The 22,054-nt window shown below is 35.6% G+C and overlaps 1 pseudogene; it reads right to left on the reverse strand.

Annotated features, from left to right (window-relative positions):
* Positions 1 to 871: 871 nt before the first annotated feature.
* Positions 872 to 22,054, reverse strand: part of LOC143597858 (subtilisin-like protease SBT5.4) — a 32,552-nt pseudogene continuing 11,369 nt past the window's right edge.

Genomic DNA, 22,054 nt, shown 5'->3' on the forward strand with positions numbered 1-22,054 from the left:
GCCTTTATACATTAAGTATAAAGACTAAACTACCCCTAGCCTATTCGAACAGCTGCGGACACCAAATCCGTACACTTACAACACATATTATCCGAGTAAAGTTGTTAGATCCGTTAAATATGACCTACAAACAGTAACGGGAATTAGAGTTACTTATGAAGTTAGATACTCGCTACATGAAGATGATTCGGTTTTAAATTACTAAAATAATCATTATTAGATGAAACATTTTTATAAATCCAACATTTTGGTAATTAAAATCCGAAGAACTTTTGTAAATAAATATTATATTTTAAATAAAGTTTTCCGCTAAAAACAATCTTCAACTCTGGTATATTTACAAAATAGATACTCACTATTGATCACACACCTAGCTAGGCCCATATATGAAGCCGGAAGTGACAAGACATAATGACGGAAAAAAGACACAATTACATAATTTTTGTTTAATTTTAACATAACAAAGTCATACTAAAATTAAAGATAAAAGAACACTTGTTACTATGGTAACATTTGTTTTTTACAAAAAATATCTTATAAAAAAGTTATAGAAATTTAAAATGATAGAGTAATTGTCATGTTACTGACATGTGAAAGAAAAAAAATATATACTATTACTTTTGTTTCATTACCCCTTTGTTCTCCACAACATTTTTATAAATAAATATACTAGTTCCATGATTTCTCAAGTGTGTACTTGATATTCCAACACTCTCTATTTATTTATTTATTTATTTATTTTTTATTATAGTGTTTCTATTTTCTTCTCAAGTGTATAACAAATAACCCTAGCTTTTCGGGAATTGAAACTTAAAAACTGATTAACATTCCTTACAAACTAGTCATTATTACATCAACTACTAATAATTGTTTAGGCCACAGAAATCACAATGGGGCTCTTCACATGTAAAAACTTGCCATTAGACCATACTAGTTCTCCAAAAGCATGACCTCTAACTACACTTGTACCATCAGCTTTCATGGTCAGCTCAAACTTCTGTTCTTCACCCTTTTTCCCAAATGCAAGAATGTTTGGTTTCACATCCACTGATATCCCAGCCGGGCTCTTAACATGAACTGTGTATGTACCGGGTAGGCCCACATTCGTCAATCTTCTTGTTACGGTGACAGTACCATTAAGTTTATGGACAGCTATGGAAGGGTAGTTGAAGTGTAAGAGACTGCTCTTTCTAGGACATTTGTAAGGTTGACCCGAAAACTTCTGGATTATGGTTTTATTGTATCCTCTAGTGCATAGGAAGTCAAGATAATCATTTACAGTTAGATTGTAAACTAGTCCTGGATTTATGGCACGATCTGGATTAATCTCTCCAGCTCCACGGGTAAACGGATCTGCCTCATTTTTAGTTTCATCCATCATCGGGTACCCCCTATTGTCTCTTATACTTGCTGTACAAATACACCGCAATATATTAATTTTACTACTATATTAAAGCAAAATAATGTGAACGCATGACATTTTTCTAAAGTGTCCACATAGGATGACACATAAGTTATTTTTAAAATTAAACCTTATTTAAATCTATTAAATTAATTTGCTACATTTATTATTATTTTTTTTAACTTCCTATATTAAATTTTCATTAATTCTTATTTAATGTGATTTCCAGAAATAAGAAAACATTTAAAGTTTATTTTTTTATTACGTCTTTTAAACTAAATTTTTAAATACTTTATTTAAAAATATTATTATTATAAAGATCCTTTTAATTTGCGTAAAACAACTAACATATGCCTAAACTATCAAATGTCTCTTTTCGAACGTGTGTACACCTAGATACCTAGAATTTGCCTCATGTAAAAATTTAGTTAAACTTGGCTTGACTTTTGATTAATTATTTTATCATTTTAAAACTTTAAAGTTATCCTTTCATACCATTGAATAATTAATATAGGAAAACCACAATTGTTGTGTAGTGTACAGTGAGATATTTGAAGGTTTTATGAACAATTTTTGTATTTAATCTTTTTTCAAATTTATATATCTAACTTTATACTATTAAAGCAATATGATTTTTTCACATGACATTATTATAGGGCCTTTACATAGGATGACACGTAGATGCCATGCGAGTGGTTTCCTATTTTATCAAGCCAATCAATTATGTTATATTTGGAAATCCCAAAAAATAAGTTATAGAAATATTCTAGATGCCTTAATACATTTCATTAAATATCCTATTAGTATGTTATAAGTTAACATTTGTTTACGTTTAAATATAATGATCTTAACATTTCTCTTAATCGCACGGGTCATTATCCAATGTTGTATTTAAAGAGTTTTTTAGAGATTTATAATTTGTAAAATTTTATTTATCATTATTTATATCTTATTAATTCATAGAGTATGTTATTATGTATATTACTAAATTTAACTTTTTTCTTGTATTTTTTAAACCATCCGTGTATCACATGGGCTCTATCATAGTTAGTTATTAAACTAACATATCAAAGACTGATAATAACTAAGACATATGATCATTGTGAACTTCACCCGTGGTCATGATGGCAGATTTGATGGCTGCAGGGCTCCAGTCAGGGTGGACACTTTTGAGGAGACCACCAACTCCAGCAACATGTGGGCAAGCCATTGAAGTGCCTGATAATATATTATATGGTAATAATTTTTTTTATACGGAAATGCTGCTTGTACATCTTCGGAGAATGCTGCAATAATATTGACTCCAGGTGCTGTAATATCAGGCTGCACATTTTTATAAAATTAATGTAGTTAGTTTTCAACTAATACCCTGGAAAGATAAGTATCATTTGATAGATCAAACACCTTAAGAATCTCTGGTGTGATTGAATTCGGCCCCTTAGAAGAGAAGTAGGCCACAAATGGAGCTGGCTCTATGTCAATAACAGGTACAGGATGGGTTATGTACCCCAATGCAAATCTGTCAGTGACATATCATGTCAGAAAAGGGGGAAATATAGAGGTGGCAAAATGGGTAGGGTCGAGCCATGTTGAGTTGAAGATAGTTACTTGGTAGAGTTAAGGTAGGCATAGAGACGAAGCCCGTCAGCATATGTAATATGTATTGTGGGCAGCTCATAAGAATCAGCTATTATGTTGTCGGCACTTTCTTCATCATTGCAAACAATCATGCCAGCAGCACCAGCAAGTATAGCATTTAAGACTTTGGCAGGCGTCTCCACACGTCCACTCAGGCACACCAAGATCTTCCCTTTAACCTTTTGTGGGTCAAGTGTATCTTGATCGCAAAGCATTCTACACGCACACGCACATATATTAACCATCAGTATTTCAATAGAAAACCAAGAGAAACTAGGAAAATGTTTAAGGAAAATAAAAGTCCGTACGCATCCATCATTGTGGCGTTTATTACTTTAGCATTTGCAGCATTAATTAGAGTATAAAATCCAGAATGTGTCAAGGGTTTGGGCATGCTTAACCCCTGTTATTATAACACATAAAAACTAGATGTTATAAAGAAAACATGAAGGTAACTGGTAAAGTTAAGAGAATGGGTATGTAATTAACCTTCAAGTGAAGTCCATTAGCAAGGTGAAGAAAAGATCGAAACTCACGGTCGATTGTGCTAGCCCCTACGGTAATAACCCAAGGAGCCACATTAGAGACTGTTCCTTGTTTAGGTCCATAATTCCCGGCAGAAAACACAACAGTGATTCCTTTCATGACAGCATGGAATGAGGCAATGGCTAGACTATCATACATGTAATCAGTAGGCTCTCCACCAAGAGATGCTGAAATTACATCAACACCATCATGGATGGCGGTTTCAAACCCTTTCATTATATCTACCATGTCGCATTGAGCTCCTGAAGAGGAAGGTGGCCAGCAGACCTTGTAAGCAGCCACTCGGGCATGTGGTGAACCGCCTTTGGCAGTTCCCATCCGGACTCCATTGAAACTCACATTTGGAACAAAGTTACCACCAGCAATTGATAATGTATGGCTGCCATGGCCCATATAGTCACGTGCGCTATTCATTGAAGAATTTAATTTTCCATATGAGGCCTGATAACCTTTGTTATAGTACTTGGCACCAATAAGTTTACTGCAAACGTACACCATCAACATATAACTAATAATCTATCTTTTTTTTCTTTTAAATAAATTAAAAAAAATAATAATGCATCTTATATGCAAAATTGCATATATTCCCTTATAAACCTTATTAAAAGTATATATATCCCCTTATTTAATGATATTTTAAAGAATGACAAGTGTACCCTTTTGCTAAGTACCCCATAAAACCTATCAACTTGGTTGTGCGTCCCCTTTGGGTGAGAGGTCCAGAGTTCGATCCCTGGCAATGGCGGTTTATTGTAAATAGTAGGAGGCAAGCTTAAATATTCAAAAAAAAAAAAAAAAAGTTACTAATTTACTTTGTTGTTATGCTACATCGAACATTTTTGAATTGTTAAAAACGGAATTGTGTGACCAAACAGCGATTCATTACACATTTGCATTTGTTTATCAGATGGCCTAGTTAATTTCAAGTAACATAAAGACCACCAGTTTAACGTTTTAATGCCTTTATACTTAATTTTTTAATAATTTTTGTGAAGACTAGATTACACATAGACTTAGTAAATAAAAAAAACATGATTGTTAATGTCACTTCAAAAGAAGACTAAAGTCTACATAGACAAAATAATAATAATAATAATAATAATGAAAAACGCCAAAAAAGAAAGTTAAAAAGCAGGGCCGGCTCCGAGAAAGCAAAAATTTTTTGGGCCGAAGGCGAAAATTTTTTTGGGCCTTAAGTAAAAGGAGTATTTTGTTAAGTTTAAACAATTTAATTTTGATATGGCCTTATTTGGTTATAATTTAGGTTGTTTAAAAATTTTTTTGGGCCTTAAGTAAAAGGAGTATTTTGTTAAGTTTAAACAATTTAATTTTGATATGGCCTTATTTGGTTATAATTTAGGTTGTTTAAAAAACTTTTGTATAAAAATAGGGTTAAACATGTCTCAAATGAGACTAGAACTCATGACCTTTTAGCTGGAAGTAATAACCTTTTGCCACTATGCCAAACTAGTGATTATGTCATTGAGTTTAAACACTAAGTATACATATTGTTTTAATAAAAATACATATAATTAAAAAAATAAATAAAAATTCGGGCCTAGCGGGGTGTCGGGCCTGTGGCCTTCGACCACCCGGCCACACCCTTAGTAAAAATGCAAAAAAGAAGATTAAAAAACAAATATAAAACTCATTAACTAAACACAAAAGAGAAACACAAAAGAAAGAATATGGAATATCTAAAAAAAAAGAACTTTTAAAGAGAGAAGATAAAACAAAGATTCGGTTAAAAAAATAGGTAAATATAAAAATTTATTAATAAAGAGGTTTTGGGTTTAAATCCTATTTGAAACAAAAAAAATAGGGCTCAAGTTGGGTGAGGCTATCTCACATATGAGTTTTCTTCTAAGAGTGAAATGAAGATATAATCAACTTGTCCTTTATTCAAATTGGCCGATAAATGTAAAAAAAAAGAAAATGGAGAATTTTAAAGAATTATTAAAAGTAAGGAAAATATAGTGTTTCTTGTTGTTGTAAATAATTCACTTTGGCACGTGATCAAGTTTGGCGCTCAAGGTGTTTTTTTTTTTAAGGCTTAGTTTGAACTTAATAATATTAGCATTGTCAATATGGTTGTTATTGACCTGGTTAATAGGGTTGTTATTTTCCTTATTGTTTGTTTTGTTTACGTTAGGGGTCTGGCTATATATGCCGTATTTTTTTTCTTGGTCCATGCACTCTATGCATTAAGCATTAATCAATTGAAACCTTCGGATCATTCTCTTGTTCTTAATATGTTATTTTGGTCTTACTAAATCACTCTTGATCACCAACATTTATGGTATTAGAGCGGTGAAAGAAGACCATTTACAAGAACCACTAAGATGCAAGAAAATACAAGACAAGACAAATCAAAACCAAGTGAAGAGCACTCAAACTTGGAATAACAATTAGAGGGGTGAATGTTGGCCTTAATTGTGTGATCAAGTTTGATACAATGTTATGAGACAAATTTGTAATTAGTATAAAGTATAGTTTAGGGTGTTTTATGCAATATTTGTAAGTTATGAGGGTCTTGATGTAAATATTAGGTGGTTATTGGCGGTTATAAGTTAGTTATGTAACTAGGAGGTAGTTTATATAACCGCCATGGTAGTTAATTTACCGCTTATTCGTTGTGTATAAGCAGTGCGTCAGTGTAAACAGAAAGTCGTGCCTTGTAACAACGTTGTTCATATAATAAAAGTTCGTGTTTTGGGTTATCCCTTCTTGTGTTCATCTTCTTGTTGTTATGTTCTAAATTGTTGGTTAAATCATGATCTTCTGAGTCCTACATTTAAGCACAAGTGTTCTTTATTGGTAGTGCAGCCATCACTTGGAGTTCAAAGAAGCAACATATTGTTGCTTTATCAAGTACTGCAGCACAATATGTGGAGGCCACAAGTGCCATTTATCAATCAATTTGGATTAGGAGACTGTTGGCTGATTTGGTTTGGAAAGATAAGGCAGAAACCATTTACTATGATAGCAAATATGCTATTAAGTCTTTTAAATACACCAATATTTCACAACATATCCAAACATGCAGGGTTAAAATTTCGTTTCATCAGGACATGATTGATCAAGAGCAAGTAAGGCTAGAATATTGTGACACTCATGAGCAATTGGCAGAAGTGTTAACAAATTAAGGGCCTCTCTCAAGGAATTTTTGTCAACTTCAACTTCAAATTCAAGCTGGGAGTTATGGAATGTGAATTAAGGAGAGGTGTTAATGTGTTATTGTTAATTCACATGTTAATTGGTTTGTTTGGCACGTGATCAAGTTTGGCGCTCAAGGGCTTTTTTTTTTTTTTTTCAAAAAAAAAAACGCTTAGTTTGAATTCAATAATATTAAGGTTGTCAATAGGGTTTGGCTATATATGCCACCTTTGGTTCTTGTTTCATGTAATCTTTCGAATAAGAATTAAAAATTGAAAGCTTATGATCATTCTCATGTTCTTCATATGTTCTTTTGGTCTTACTATAAAGCTCTTGATCACCGACGTTTCTATATGTTAGACCCATTTTGTTATTAGTCTTTTGTATTAAATGTATTTATTTCTCTTGGACTTTAATAGTTTTTTTTTGTATGTAATGGTCCAAAGGAAATGACCCAAGGGAAAAACTTATAATCAAGCCCATTGGGCATTATGGAAATAAAAAAATCTCTCATGCATGCTCCTTTATAAATAGGGAGCATGCCATGAGAAGCATATCCTTTTGCCAATTTGACTAACTCACATATCTTTCCTTCTCTTACTTTCTCTCGTCTCTCTTTCTCACTACACCCGAAAATAAACTCTCAAGATCCGAGACCACCTAGATGACTTAATGTGATTTTCGCTAGCACTAAATTTGGTTAATCCAAAGATTGTTGTTAGATCCACCCGCGTCGGGACCTACAATTGGTATCAGAGCTTTGGCTCACTAGTTGAGGGTTTTTGGATCACAACCTTGGGTTTTGATATTGGGAATAGAAAAGAAGGGTTCTTACAAAGAAAGTTCACAAAAACTACAAAAAGAAGAAAAATACAAAAAGAATCGGGCAAAATCTTCATAATATGTCTTAGAATGTGTTCTTGGTGAAAAACAACAAGTGTACTAGCTTTAGATCCAAAAGGTTTGGGTTTAAAGTGTTAAGATTGGTGTTTACGGGTTTGAAAAGTGTTAAAACTAACAAGTCAAAATTTTCGCTTCTCATGGCATAAAAATCAGTGTACCAACCTTTGACCCAGAACTGACAAGTTAGGTGGAACAGATCCCAAGAAAAATTTCTTCTAGAAAATCTGAAATTTTTCGCATCGCCCGGTTTTTCGCTTCGTTTACTTTTTCGCTTCGCTTCACTTACTTTTTCGCTTCGCTTATTTTTTCGCTTCGCTTCGCTTGAAATGAGTTTTTCGCTTCGGTTGAAAAAATTTTTCGCACGAAAAAGTTGTCTGTATTGTTTTTTTTGTTTGAAGATTGTTAAGTGTTTGAGACTGCTAAAACCATGGCTAGTACTGATTCTGAGCCGTTGAAGGGTTATTTATTGTTGGAAAACCAAGGGTTATTTATTGTTGGAAAACCAAGTGGGAACACCTCAAAAACCTCCAAAGTACATGACCCTAGATGATAACTTTGCTGACTTTTAATGGAGATTCATGAACTATATCTCATTGACTGAAACTGATTTGTTGAGATGTTTTGAACAAGGTCCTCATGTTCCCGTGACTGTTACACAAGCTGAGGAACAACTAAAGGCTCCTGAAAATTATAAACAAAAAGATAGGGACCTGTTAGCACAAGATAAGAAAGCATATCTCATTTTGACTGTTTGTCTTTCAAATGAGATCACTAAAACTTTACGTGAACACAGAAGTGCGAAGGGTTTGTGGGATGCACTTGTTGAGAAGATAGAGGGCAATGCTGAGATCAGGGAAAACAAGAAAGCCCTATTGAAAGAAGAGTTTAATATGTTCAATCATCGTTAGGGTGAAGCTGTATTGGACCTGGTGAAGAGATTTGAGAAGCTAATGGTGAGAATAAGAGCTGCAAGTGTAAACATCACCAACTCCGAGGTCATTCACAAGTTGATGAATTCATTGCCTTATAGTTGGAGTACAAATACAATCACAATCAAGAGAACCACCAATCTGAATGCTATAACAAATAGTGATTTGATATCTACTATCAAGTCATTTGAGATGGACGAGCAAATGAGAATGAACAATCATTTGAGTTCTCTGAATCAAGTTGGGGTAAGTACTGCATCTACAATGCCAACTGCCTTTATCAGCACAACTCAGCAAAATGTGTACCCCGTGAACACTCCAAAGTACTCCTCAAGTGTTCCTCCACAGTCTGCTGCCTTTATCTCAACGGGAAGTCAATCAAGATCATCTGAGCCTAGCTCATTTCAGAAGGCAGTCGATAGTGCAGTTGAGTAAGCTTTGAAGGCCCACGGAATTTCATCATCATCAAAGAATCAGTCAAGTAAAAGCACCAGCTACTGTGAAGCCCTACCATTGTTGAATGACTCAAACATCTTAATCGTTCATGCTTTTCTGTCAAGCCATGAAGAGTTGATGCAAAGAAATCTATTGCCACCACAATTCGAGATAGGTGATATGAGAGACATCAATCAAAATGATCTCGAAAAGATGGATATCAAGTACCAAATGGCAATGGCCGTAACACAGAGCCACAAATTTCATGAAGAAGTATGGGAAAGATAGCTTCAAAGATTCTGACAGGAAGAGGATCGGGTTTGACAAGTCAAAGCTAAGGTGCTATAACTGCAGTGAGATGGGTCACTTTTCGAGAGAATGCACGAATCCAACAAAGCCAGCCAATGATATTCGTGTGACCGAGGTGACTGAGGAGGAAAACAGTAAAGCTGCCAAAAAGAAGCATGAGGTGCATAAGCCAAGCAGCTCAGCTCCAAGAATTGGTAATCATCCACACAAGGGCAATTCAAGTTCAAACACAAGGGCCCTTGTCTCCCAAACGGAGGTCCAGACTGGCATGGATTGGGATGATCAATTTCAAGAGCTGCAGAATCCTCTCAACATGGTAGGCATGGCTTTCACCTCAAACAATGAAGCATCCTCATCCACAGCTGCAAGTTCTGATGAATCACCCATTGATGAGGTAAATCACAATCTTTGCACTCAAGCCTGCATAAATAAGGTTACGTATTATAGATATCTTCAGGACGAAGTTTTGAAAGAAAATGCAAAACTTCGTCAATTAAATGCTGAATTTGTTAAAGCCGACAAGATTTGTGTTGAAAAGATAAAAACTCACCATGATGATGTAGCAAATCTTAAACTTAAAAATTTTGTTAAGGAGTAAGATATCATCTATTATAAAAATATAATCAATGAGTTAAAAGATGAAATTGAGAAATTGAAACTTGATGCTTCTGATAAAAGAGAAAAGGGAAAACAAATTGAAAGATTTGAAGCATCATCTGAGCAATTGGATGATCTTATTGGAGTCCAGAGAAGTACTAAAGTTAAAGCGGGGCTAGGATATGATTATTCAGCGGTACCTCCACCGATGAATGATAATTACATTAGCTTGCCCCACTTTAGCTATAATACTTTTCCAGACGAGGAAATGGAATACGGGGTTGGTAGAATACCAAAGCCTATGAAATTTGTTCTTGCTGCCTCTTAAACTGCTGCTCTAGTCCCATCATCTGATAAGTCTAACGTCAACGTGTCTTGTGTAGCAGGTGATGTAAATGGTGATTGTGGGAAGGTTAACCAGGGTTGTAAGACAAAAGGAGAGTTAGAATCCCGTTTTAAGTCTTGTGTGGGTCTAACAAAAACGATTAACAATCCTGTCTGTAATAAAATGTGTGAGTCAATGTTAGGAAACTTAATGTCGGGATCCAAAGTTGTATTCTGTGAAACATCTGGTGATGACAGTTGTATAAATGATTGTAATGAAAGTGAATGTTCTTCATCTGATTCAGAATGTGAAACTATTTTTGATGAAACAATCGTAGCTAAGGTTGATGAACAGAACAGTCCTAGCTGCTCATCAACTGATCATCATTTTGAGAATTTGACTAAAGAGAAATCTAGTTTTGAAAATGAAAAACCAAGCACTTTCTGTAAATACGTGCCACCAAATAAAACTTCATTTTCTCAAAATACTTATAATAACAGTAGTTCCTAACATTATGATCAGTTTGATAATGGCTACTACTATTCTCAACAAAATCTGAGGCATTCAAATCTTTATGCTTCAAAATTTTCAAATGTTCATCATTATCATACAGATACTGGTTACACACACGTTAACCCTACTGCATCACCCTATCCCACATATCTCAGTGACCAAGATATCTATAAATGCATCCAAAGAAAATGTTGCTTCGTTTGTGGCAATCCTTCTCACCTTGCAAGACATTGCAAAAACTGGCACAAGCAACAAAGAGATTCAAGATGTAAGTTTGGTCAGACATTTCCTATGTTTCATGCTCAAACTAAGAAAATGCCTAACCACAGTGAGATGGATTTAAGACCCAAAAGAACTGAAAAACCCAAGAAACCTTTCTGGCTAACCCAAAGGGAACCAAAACCTTACTCCACGACTCACCCGAATCCAAGAAAACCAAAACCTTACTCCACGAGTCACCCGAATCCTCACCCAAACCCACTCCAATACACTAACCAATATCGACCTTCCTACTCCAAATACCACCCTCACCACCTCAAGACCAACCACGACCATCTACACCGACTGAACCCATTCAAACCGAATCCATAACCACACCACCTACACAACCTACCTCAATTTTCACATCCTCTATCTTCAGCTCACCAATCCAAACAACCAGCTTATGGAGCCAAACAGTTATAACTTCACCACCCCAATTCACAACACCACCTGCCAAACAACCAACACCACCCACAGTGTCCATCACACCTCCATCCACCATCATCTCACCCAAACCCATTGCCCGAGGGAAGTCTTTGACACCTCCAGTATACGCCGATCCTATCCTCAATAGGATCGTCGCACTGGAGGAATCCAACGCAAAAAGGGCGGAACGAGAAATAATGCTCCTCAAGTTCATCAAAGATATGAAACAGAAGGCGATTGAGGATGAGAAAGAGAAGACAGCTCTAAGGGAGAGGATAAGGGTATTGGAAGAGCAGAAGGAGGCAAGCGATGCACTTGCTGAAAATCAAAGATTGTTGACAAATACTTTCCATACCCGAATCCATAATCTGCAAGTGCTAATGAACCATGAAGCCTCTGAAAACGCTAATATGAGGGCAGACCACTCCAGGCTTGTTGACAGGTTGGCTACACTTGAGAGAGATTTTCCAACTGCAAGTGCTCTCAGAACAAGTCTCAATAAGAAGATCGACGATGCAACAAGGAGATGGGATGTTGAGAAAGAGGCTACGAACTCCAGAGTTTCACACTTAGAGAATCAACTAGCATCCTCTGCCTCCCTTGATACACTCATAGCTGAAAATGCAACACTCAGAGCCGAGATGGAGGCCATTCAAGAAAAGGTGAAGGAGCATGATCGTCTCAATGAGCTTCAATTGAAAACGAATGAAGAGTTGGTGAGCAAGTATCAAGCGGCCTCAGACCTTATGGGTATTCATGAGGATGACTTTCATGGTCCGGAGGATCGACTTGATACAGTTTTCAGAAGTTGGAGAAGGTCTGGTGAGACTTCTCGGGCTGGTGGATCACAGCCTACCGTAGGTCCAAGTGTGGCTATGCGAGGAGTACAGGTTGTGGCATCTGAAGGTGAGGCGACTGTTGGATTTATAGTACAACAGGGTGGCCAAGCTGAGGGTGGAAATAATGAAGATAATGATGAAGATGAAGAGGATGATGATGAAGATGAAGAAGACGACAATGTGCATGACAGCTTTGATGAAGATGATGATGAAGATGATGATGGTGATGGTGGAAAAGGAGGAGACGGAGGGGCCAGGGCAGCAGGATGTGGAGGTGGAGTTAACACTCAATCACCTCCACCCACTCAACATGATTATGAAGACCCTGCTGCCCATGATTCAGCTGGCAAAGTCAGGGAACACGACACACAGATCAGTGACATGTACAAAGAGATATTCCCTGAAGGTGATTTTGTAGGTATGTTGGAAGCCTTTATTGAAGCAGGAGAGGACTTGGAGCAGTACATTACAGCTAACACGGAGGAGGCAGTAGAAGACGACTACATCAACTACTCGCCAAATCCAGATACACCTCCAGCTCAAATTCAAGCTTCAGAGACTTCTGCCGCTGATCCCGTCTCCAATCCAACCGCCGACTTGACACAGGAACCACCAAAGAAGAAGAGAAAGACTCATATCGTGTCAAGTCGTGCTTGTGCCCGCGTGATCGTCTACGCGAAATATAATAAGGAGAACAGTTGTTGGGCAATCAGAAGATACAGCGGCGATCTGATCTATCTTGACCACCACGAGCTGAAGTCGTTACCAGAGCTTGACATTAATTATCTACGAAAAGCTCTAGGTCATGGTGCGTTTGGGAGTACGTTAGAAAGTTGGGTCCCCAATTATCTACCTCGTCAAGCGAAAGTGGACTACAAAGATTTCAAGTTGAATAAGGGTCGCAAGTACAAGAACCCAAGGGAGATAGACCCAGCCACCGGAGAGCCACGAACAATGTGGAGATACAGGGCACCAAAGGATTGTCATTTTATTTATCATGGAGAGCCCTATCTTCCCAACATTCTCCGAGATTTCATTGGTTGGGAGTTTGATAATACAACCGGTGAGGCCGTCATCCACTGCCGTGATATGCACGAGATTCGAGTGTTTGACGAGCATGAGCTTATGGGTCTACACATTGAGGATGTGAAGAAGCTCTACAACTCACCGCTAGGAACCGTCGAGGATCCAGGTCGTCTGAATACAAATCGGATAGTTGAAGTCTTCAACAAGTTCGTACGTAGACTTGTTGAACTTCAACTAACCGAGGATGAATGTTTGGTCTACGACACCGACGGGTTCCAATACTAAGACTAGAGGGAGATTGTTAGACCCATTTTGTTATTATTAGTCTTTTGTATTGAATGTATTTATTTCTCTTGGACTTTAATAGTTCTTTTTGTATGTAATGGCCCAAGGGAAAAACTTGTAATCAAGCCCATTGGGCATTATGGAAATAAAGAAATCTCTCATGCATGCTCCTCTATAAATAGGGAGCATGCCATGAGAAGCATATCCTTTTGCCAATTTGACTAACTCACATATCTTTCCTTCTCTTACTTTCTCTCGTCTCTCTTTCTCACTACACCCGAAAATAAACACTCGAGATCCGAGACCACTTAGGTGACTTAGTGTGATTTCCGCTAGCACTAAGTTTGGTTGATCCAAAGATTGTTGTTAGATCCACCTGCGTCGAGACCTACACTATAATTAACTTTTATTAAAGTAAATCAAAATAGGTACAAGTGATATTTTTCATATTAAGGGTAGAGACATGCAATTTTATTTTTGGGTAGGATACATATGCAATTAACAATTTTGCAAAGAGAAATATGTGGTTCCTGTATTTTAATGTAATGCAAGCCCACAAGAACAAAGAAGTAATATGCTTACTTGTTACAAGGAACTAAGGTTTCGTTGTCACATCCTCCCTTCCACTTAGATGGAATGGGCCCATAGCCCTTGCCACTAAAGCTTTTTGATTCGGGCCAGACACCTGTTAGATTGATAAGCTTAAAATATTTAACATACAACACTCAAAATGGATTAGTAAGGTACAAAACAAGTTACCAGTGTCAATATTGGCGATGATGATATTTTCACCATAGTTTGCTTTTGGCCACAAAGAAGACGAACTTACGAGTCTTAAGAAATCCCAGGAATGGGTTGTATGTAAATATATGCCTTTATTCTGGATCACCGACACCACGTTCGGATGCTCTACATGTTATAAATGTAACTTAAATGCACATTAAAAATTTATGGAGAATAATTCATATATAAAACCGGACAACAGCACTAAATCGGGACGGGAGCGTAAATTTGGAACAGGAACTGATATTGTACCGTCCATTATACATGTTTTATATGCATACATTGTGTGAAAACCTAACTAATTATCATTCATATTTAATAATTGAAGGATTTTGGGGCTTCAAAGACAAAAGGAGCAATAAAAAGCAAAAATAAGCAAAACACAAGCGAAGTTGGGGAAAACCCTGAAAACTCGTAGTTGAAGCAAGGCCATATACATGAAAAACACAAAAGCTGGCAAACAAAGACCAGCATAGCCGTGCACACTAAGGCACAACCGTCCCCACTAAAGACTAAACCTTGCATAAAATACAAAGTGCAAAACATTCTAGAGACAAAAAAAACTGTCACTCTTTGTACAAGCACAGGTGTGCTTACTGACATGAAGGGACAAAAGGACTCGTCAATGGCATATTAGTTACTCGGAATAATTTGGAAGAGATCAATAATCTCAAGACTTTCCTGTATAAGGAATAATAAGGAATAATAATATTGGTGAATAAATCTCGGTCAAGTATATTTTTAAAATGTATATTTGTGATTGCATTCAACCTTGATATTAGCTAGATCCATATGTTAAGCCTTTATTTTATCTCTTTCCATTTTGTAAATGTTCTATATTAAGCTTTGTATCCTTGGTATTGAAATTATCAATCACACAATTTTATACAATTTCATCATTTGTTATACCCTGAACTCAACTTTCAAAATCAAAGATCTGGGAAGCCTCAATTATTTTTTGGGTATGGAAGTTCTTTACACTACCAAAGATATTATCATGTCCCAATGAAAGTTTGCTAAGAACATGCTTTCTGAATTTGATACTTCCAATCTTGCTGTCACAAACTCACAATTGCCTCATCATTTACAACTTAAAGCTCATGAGGGACTTGTTCTTGATGACCCTTTACAATGCAGGAAGCCTGTTGGCAAACTTAATTACCTTACTTATACTCAGCCTGATCTTGATTTTATTGTTCAGTTTATAAGTCAATTCATGCAAGACCGGAGGATTTCACATTGGAATGCAGTGCTTCATACCCTCTATTATGTTAAAGAAACTTTATCTCAAGGATTATTCTTCAATAATAATTCTTCCTTTGATCTGCAAGCATTCTATGATTTAGACTAGGCAACATGTCCTAATGCTTGCCGATCGGTTAGTGGTTTTTATATTTATCTTGGGGGCTCTTCAATTTCTTGGAAATCTAAAACGCAACCAACTGTTTCTTTGAGCTCGGCTGAAGCCGAGTACGGATCTCTTCGACGTGTGACTGCTGAACTTGCTTGGTTGACAAGACTTCTCTCAGAATTAAATGTTTCTAAAGTTACCCCTGTCACACTTAATGTGATAGTTAGGCTGCAATCTATATTGCCAAAAATCCTATTTTTCATTAGTGAACTAAACACATTGAAATAGATTGCCATTTTGTTCGCGAGAAGTTACAAGACGTACAGTCTGGTGACTTTAGTGTATACCAAAATGAAGGATCAGCTTGCTGATATTTTTACTAAGAGCTTACCAGCACCTCATTTTCACTCGGTGCTATGCAAGTTGAGATTTTCTCAACCTCCAACTTGAGGGGGGAAGTGAACATATACGACGTATATGTATGTATGTATGTATATATATATAGGGGATGGTTCAGTGGAAAAATCATATTAGTGTGAGAAGTTGGAGAAGTTAATCTTGACCCTTAATTGTGTTTAATATATGGTCATAATTAAAATGGCAAAATTGTAAAATTGATGTCTTGTATTTAATTAATTTTAAAACAAAAGAGTAGTTTAGTATTTTATTGTGCAAGAGTTATTTAGGAAACATTCCTATTTTAATTGTATTCCTATTTTTGCCCAAAATATTAATCAACATAATTAATGATTGAAGATTCACATAGGCTTCGGATGAAATTAATGAATTTGGTGCATTATATTTTATAGTATTATCACATCAAATGTTAAGGTTCTTGTTTATTTTAAAATCTTTTTTCTTTTTAGGTTTTTGATTGTATATTTATTTGTATAAGTTGTTTCATGATCCTACAACCTACATCACTTGATCTTCTTTTTCCGTATTTTAATTGCTATGCTATTAGTGATTTTTTTTGTTTCAAAAACAAAATATTGGATTGATAACCGGTTTGTGTAGTTAAATAATATATGTTGATGCGTACCAAAACAAATGGATAATATATAACATATGTTAGGAATCATGAGTGTGGGTTTATTGTAGATGTTGGATATTATGAAGATTATATGTAGTAAATTTCTTTGTGTTTTAGGGTTCGTAGTGTGTACTTTGTATGTTAAAAAGGTTTGAGTGTAGGATGTTATATTGTTTATGTGTATGTTGGCAAATATTTATTGTGAAAGGTGTTTATGGTGCATGTTGAAAGGTTTTTATGTAGGATGTTTTACTATTTTTGTTTATGTTTATTAGAAGTTTAATGTTGTGTAATTTATAGGTGTAATATGTGTATGAGAAAATGTTTACAATGTAGGATGTTGTATTTTTTTTTTTTTTTTTTTGGAAATTAGTATTGTGTAGGTTAATATATCGTTGGAAAATCAGTATATCGTTTGTGTAGGGTATTATTAAAATGTTGTGTAGGGTATTTATAGAACGTTGTTTGTTCGGTGCCATATGTGTAGGCTATTTTGTGGTAACAAAAATATGTTTTTTTTTGTAGTATATCGTTTGTATATGGTATTATTAAAATAATGTGTAGGGTATACAACTGTGTAACTCTTGTGCCACATGTATAGGCTACCTCATGGATGGAAAACAATCCAAGTTTATTTGTATAGGTTATTTTGTGTAAGGTTTATCTTTTTTTCCCGAATAAAAACCTATATAAAAAACAATTGTGTAAGATTCTTTTCAGCTGTGCAGGTTATTTTGTGTGGGGTTCTATCAACTTTGTGTAGGTTGTTTTAGTAACATTTTCTTCTGTTGATTTTTTTTTTTGTTTTAATGTCATGGATATGGCTGAATTAAAAAAAATACTCTATACAATTTGGTATAAAGAAAAATGATCATCTAGGTTGGTGCAAATATATTAAGTCCTATTCTATGATTGAATAGAAATTCGGATTGTTTTGACTAATCAATCTCGTCCTTTTTTCTAGTGTTAACCTATTGTTAAAATTATTATAATAGGTTAAATATGAATTTTACGGTACCAATATTTTATTGAATGATAAAAACAATTTGTGATGAAGAAGAAAATTGGATAAATAACAATATGTTAGAAAAATAATTACAAAGATAAATAAATATAGGCTTATAACTTTACTATAAATAATGTTACTAACCTAAATTAAAACTTAAAAGGTTTTACTAACCTACCCTTATGATTTAAGAAAATAAGAAATAAAAAGAAAAAATCTGATTGGTTTAAAGGATTTCTCCAACTTCTCACACTAATATGATTTCTCCATTGAACTCAACTCTATATATATATATATATATATATATATATATATATATATATATATATATATATATATATATATATATATATATATATGTATGTATATATATATATGCGGCGTATATACTTACGCGCCGTATATGTTAGTCTATATATATATATATATATAACACAAACACATACGGCGCTTAAGTATATACGCCGCATATAGAGACTTAACATGGCCGGCTTAGAGTATGTGCGAGCTAAGCAATTGTGCAGGGTCCGTTGAGGTTTGAGGCCCATAATTTTTTAGTTTCTTTGAATATATTTTATATATTATATGAGTTTTTTATTTCTTTTAATATATTTTGAGGCCCATATTTATAATTCGTGCAAGGCCAACAAAGACCATTAAGCTTTTGGGGACGGCCCTGATAGAATATATATAGTTTGTAATTTTCCTTTTTGTAATTTTTCATTCTGATTGAAACAAAATTTCTAGTTTTTTCTCCGTATGTATTAAAACCTTTGTGTGTTTCCTTGTTTATGCATGCAATCATAAAACTATTATCTTCTGATTTCTAAGTTTGTTAGTTTATAATTCATCGAATAACCACCATGATTTTCATGCAATATATTAGCCAAATAAGAATATAATAAACCTGCAAATTGAGATGCATGTTCTTCGTCGAGAATCGCAGCAAAGCCGTTAAACTGTTTGTTGTACGAGTAAATCAAGGCCTCGTCAACCCTTTCTTTGCTGTTCCAAAACACATGAAGGAAAAATAAGTCACTTTGATTGAAAGTAAAGTTGTTATGTTTTGTTTTTGTATATAGATATAGCATTTACCTCCCTAATATTGAACCAAGAAACTCAAAGTGAGAATCTTTAATCTGAGATGCTTCGAATTCATGATCTAACCCTCCCAAGTAGACTATATAAGACTGCGAAAATCATAATTTATTGTTAAAATAACTTGAGATAAGTTCAATTCAATTGATTAGACTATTAATGTACTACTGTAGCTAAGTTGCGGAAGTTGAAGCTTAAAGGACTGAAGAAAAGCTTGAGGACAAGAGTCTATTGAAATATAATTCAAATTAGAAGTAGTTGCAGCACCTACTTTCCAGCTAACTAAGTTGAATAAAGACGTTTACATTCTGGTGTAGAAGTCCTAGTTTTTTGCTTATTTTGTGGTTTACGTTATCTTCTTTGGCTATTTAAGTTATTTGTGTTTTTCAAGTTCAGTATTCACTTTTCAATCATTAAAAAAACTTTCAAGCATTTGAGTTATCTTGTTCCTTGATTATTCAATTGTTGTGTTAATTTCTGCATGCTCATACCAACAGAGTCTGCCTTCTTGATTCTATGATAGCTAAAGTAGAACTTTCTTGACCCAAGACCCCTAAACCCCATTAACACTTTCTTGATCAACTACTATTAGGTTTTATCCTCCATTGTTGGAGTTCTAGTTGTATGAGATTGAGTGTTACTGGTCTTGGTGATCAGTTCTTGTTGTCTGTATTTTCTGTTTCATCTTATAGTAAAGATTGTACGTGTTTTTATCAGATCTCATTTTAGTGCAATTAATACTGCGGGTGGGTACTTAATTTGTGTTTCTAGGTATGATTCCACGTTTCATGACACATACATAAGAAAAGTTAATTTCAACAAAAGAAAAGGCAATGATGAAACCACTTCCATACATACACACATTGAAAACCCTTTCTAGCTGTGAAAACCTTGAAAAATGAAAACTATGCCACATGACATTTTTAACATTTTATTATGTTATATTCAAAAGGGCACATAGGTCATTTTGTATATTCACATCCCCCCTCTCCTTGTAATTTGTGCCCATTATCTTCATACAATTTCTATCCACTTTCTATTTCTACTTTCTCTTTTCTCTATCTATCTCTCACCATTATCAACTACCTAAAGACAACAATGGTATTAAGCATCAACATAACTTTGCTACCAGAAAATAAAATTCTAAACACGTTGATTGCCGCCATCATAGATTTGAACCATGGTTGTTCTAGTAAAGGATTTTGTTCCAACAATGGTGTGTTTCGGCCAAGAGTTGTAGCTTGTATGTGTGTCTCAGATTTGAACCATATTTGGTCCGACCAATGGTTTGTTCTGGCTAAGTGTTGCAAGTTTGTTTCGGGGAAACAGTTTGATTGTTCGATGGTGGCCGGTGGTAATGAGTTGCAACTCAGTCTACCATTGTGATGAAGGGTGATTAGTGGTTTCGAGTGATGTCCGGTTAAGAAATTGTTAGAATAATAATATTTTATCGAAGATAGTCTCAAATTATTAAAATAAACATACGTTATATAGTCACTATGGGGAAAGTATACGCTGAAAAAAAAAACACACGTTATATACTAACTATAAAATATGTTTGTAAAAACTAAACATACTTTATACACCAACTATGACATATATTTGTATAAAATAAACATAAGTCTATAAAATAACATACGTCTAACACGGACATACCTATAACTTAAAAGTTACTTTTAAAAGTACTTTAACCAAAATAAAATAGTGTTTCATATTTTTGGTTTCTTCTTCTTTACTCGACAAGCTTTGACAACCAACACCAACAAGTTGTAGCTGGACACTTCCTCGCCGACGCATATACATGACGAAAAACTCGAACAAACGCATCTACCCAACGGAAAACACTCGGTAGCCAGAAACACGAGATATTTTCTCTCTCTAAACGGTCGGACGCCGTAACGGAAAACTCGAACACCAACAAAAAATTGTAGCTTGACACCTCCTCACCGACGCATCTACATGACGGAAAACTCGAACAAATGCATCTACTCGACAGAAAACGTGTACTCAGCTCGAACAAACGCATCTACCCGACGGAAAACGCTCGGTAGCCGGAAACACGAGATCTTTTCTCTCTCTAAATGGTCGGACGCCGTGACATAGATGGTGATGGTTCAACATTTTGTCATGATCATCATCATGCTCTTTAATTTGTTTGATTTTTGAAAGAGATGATTCAACATTTTTTTATTTTGAAATGAAAAAACTGGAAAATTCTCAAAATAGGCCATTTGAGGAGGATGAGTCTCAAAATAGGACACAATTTTCAAAACTTCCATTAATAATCCACCGAAATCCATTTCCGTCGTGACATTTGGTTTTCCGCCGATGATTTTCGTCCCCCAATGAAATAGTGACACGTGTAAAGACGTTGACCCCCACCCGTGAGATTTCAAAGGAAATCCGTCTGACTCGTGAGATTTCAAAGAAAATCCGTCTGACCCATGAGATTTCAAACCAAAACAGTCTCCTCCGTGAGTTTTTGAAAAAAATTAAATCCACCTCATTCCACCATTGATTCACCACCGCCGCCGCCACTTGCCGGGAAATGGAGAAGACAACGTTACCATTGATTCACCACCACCACCACCTGCCGGAAAACGGAGAAGACGACGGAACCATTAATTCACCACCCCCACCGCCAATTGTTGGGAACTGGAGAAGACGACGGAACCATTGTTTCACCACCACCACCACCTCCACTTGCCGGAAACCAGAGAAGGCGACGTGATGCAAATATGTTGATGTTGGAAGACGGCGGAGTTGATTCACCGAGAAATTGAGGCTAGCACAAAGACAACGGTGACCGGGTATGTTGATGTTGGATGGTGAAGGTGACGGTGGCTTGATATGGTGATGTTGGATGGTGAATACGACGGTGGGCGAAGATGGTGAATGCGACGGTGGTTGGAGATAGTGTAGTCGATGGTGGCTGGAGATGGTGATGTTGGATGTTGAAGGACGGAGATGGTGACGAAGATTAATCGGGATTATTTCAAAGAAATGAGGTGGTGGTGGTGGTGAATCAATGGTGGATAGAGGTGAATTCAAACTTTTTCTAAATCTCACAGAGGAGATGGTTTTCAAGGAAACGGTTTTGGTATCAAAATTCACGGGTCAAACGGATTTGGCTTAAAATCTCACTGGCCATACGGATTTGGCTTGAAAATCTCACGGGTCAGACAGATTTAGC

This window comes from Bidens hawaiensis, unplaced genomic scaffold, assembly GCF_021521415.1.
Source record: "Bidens hawaiensis isolate Kalapana, Puna unplaced genomic scaffold, B.hawaiensis_p1.1 tig00049150_1, whole genome shotgun sequence".
Lineage (NCBI taxonomy): Eukaryota > Viridiplantae > Streptophyta > Magnoliopsida > Asterales > Asteraceae > Bidens > Bidens hawaiensis.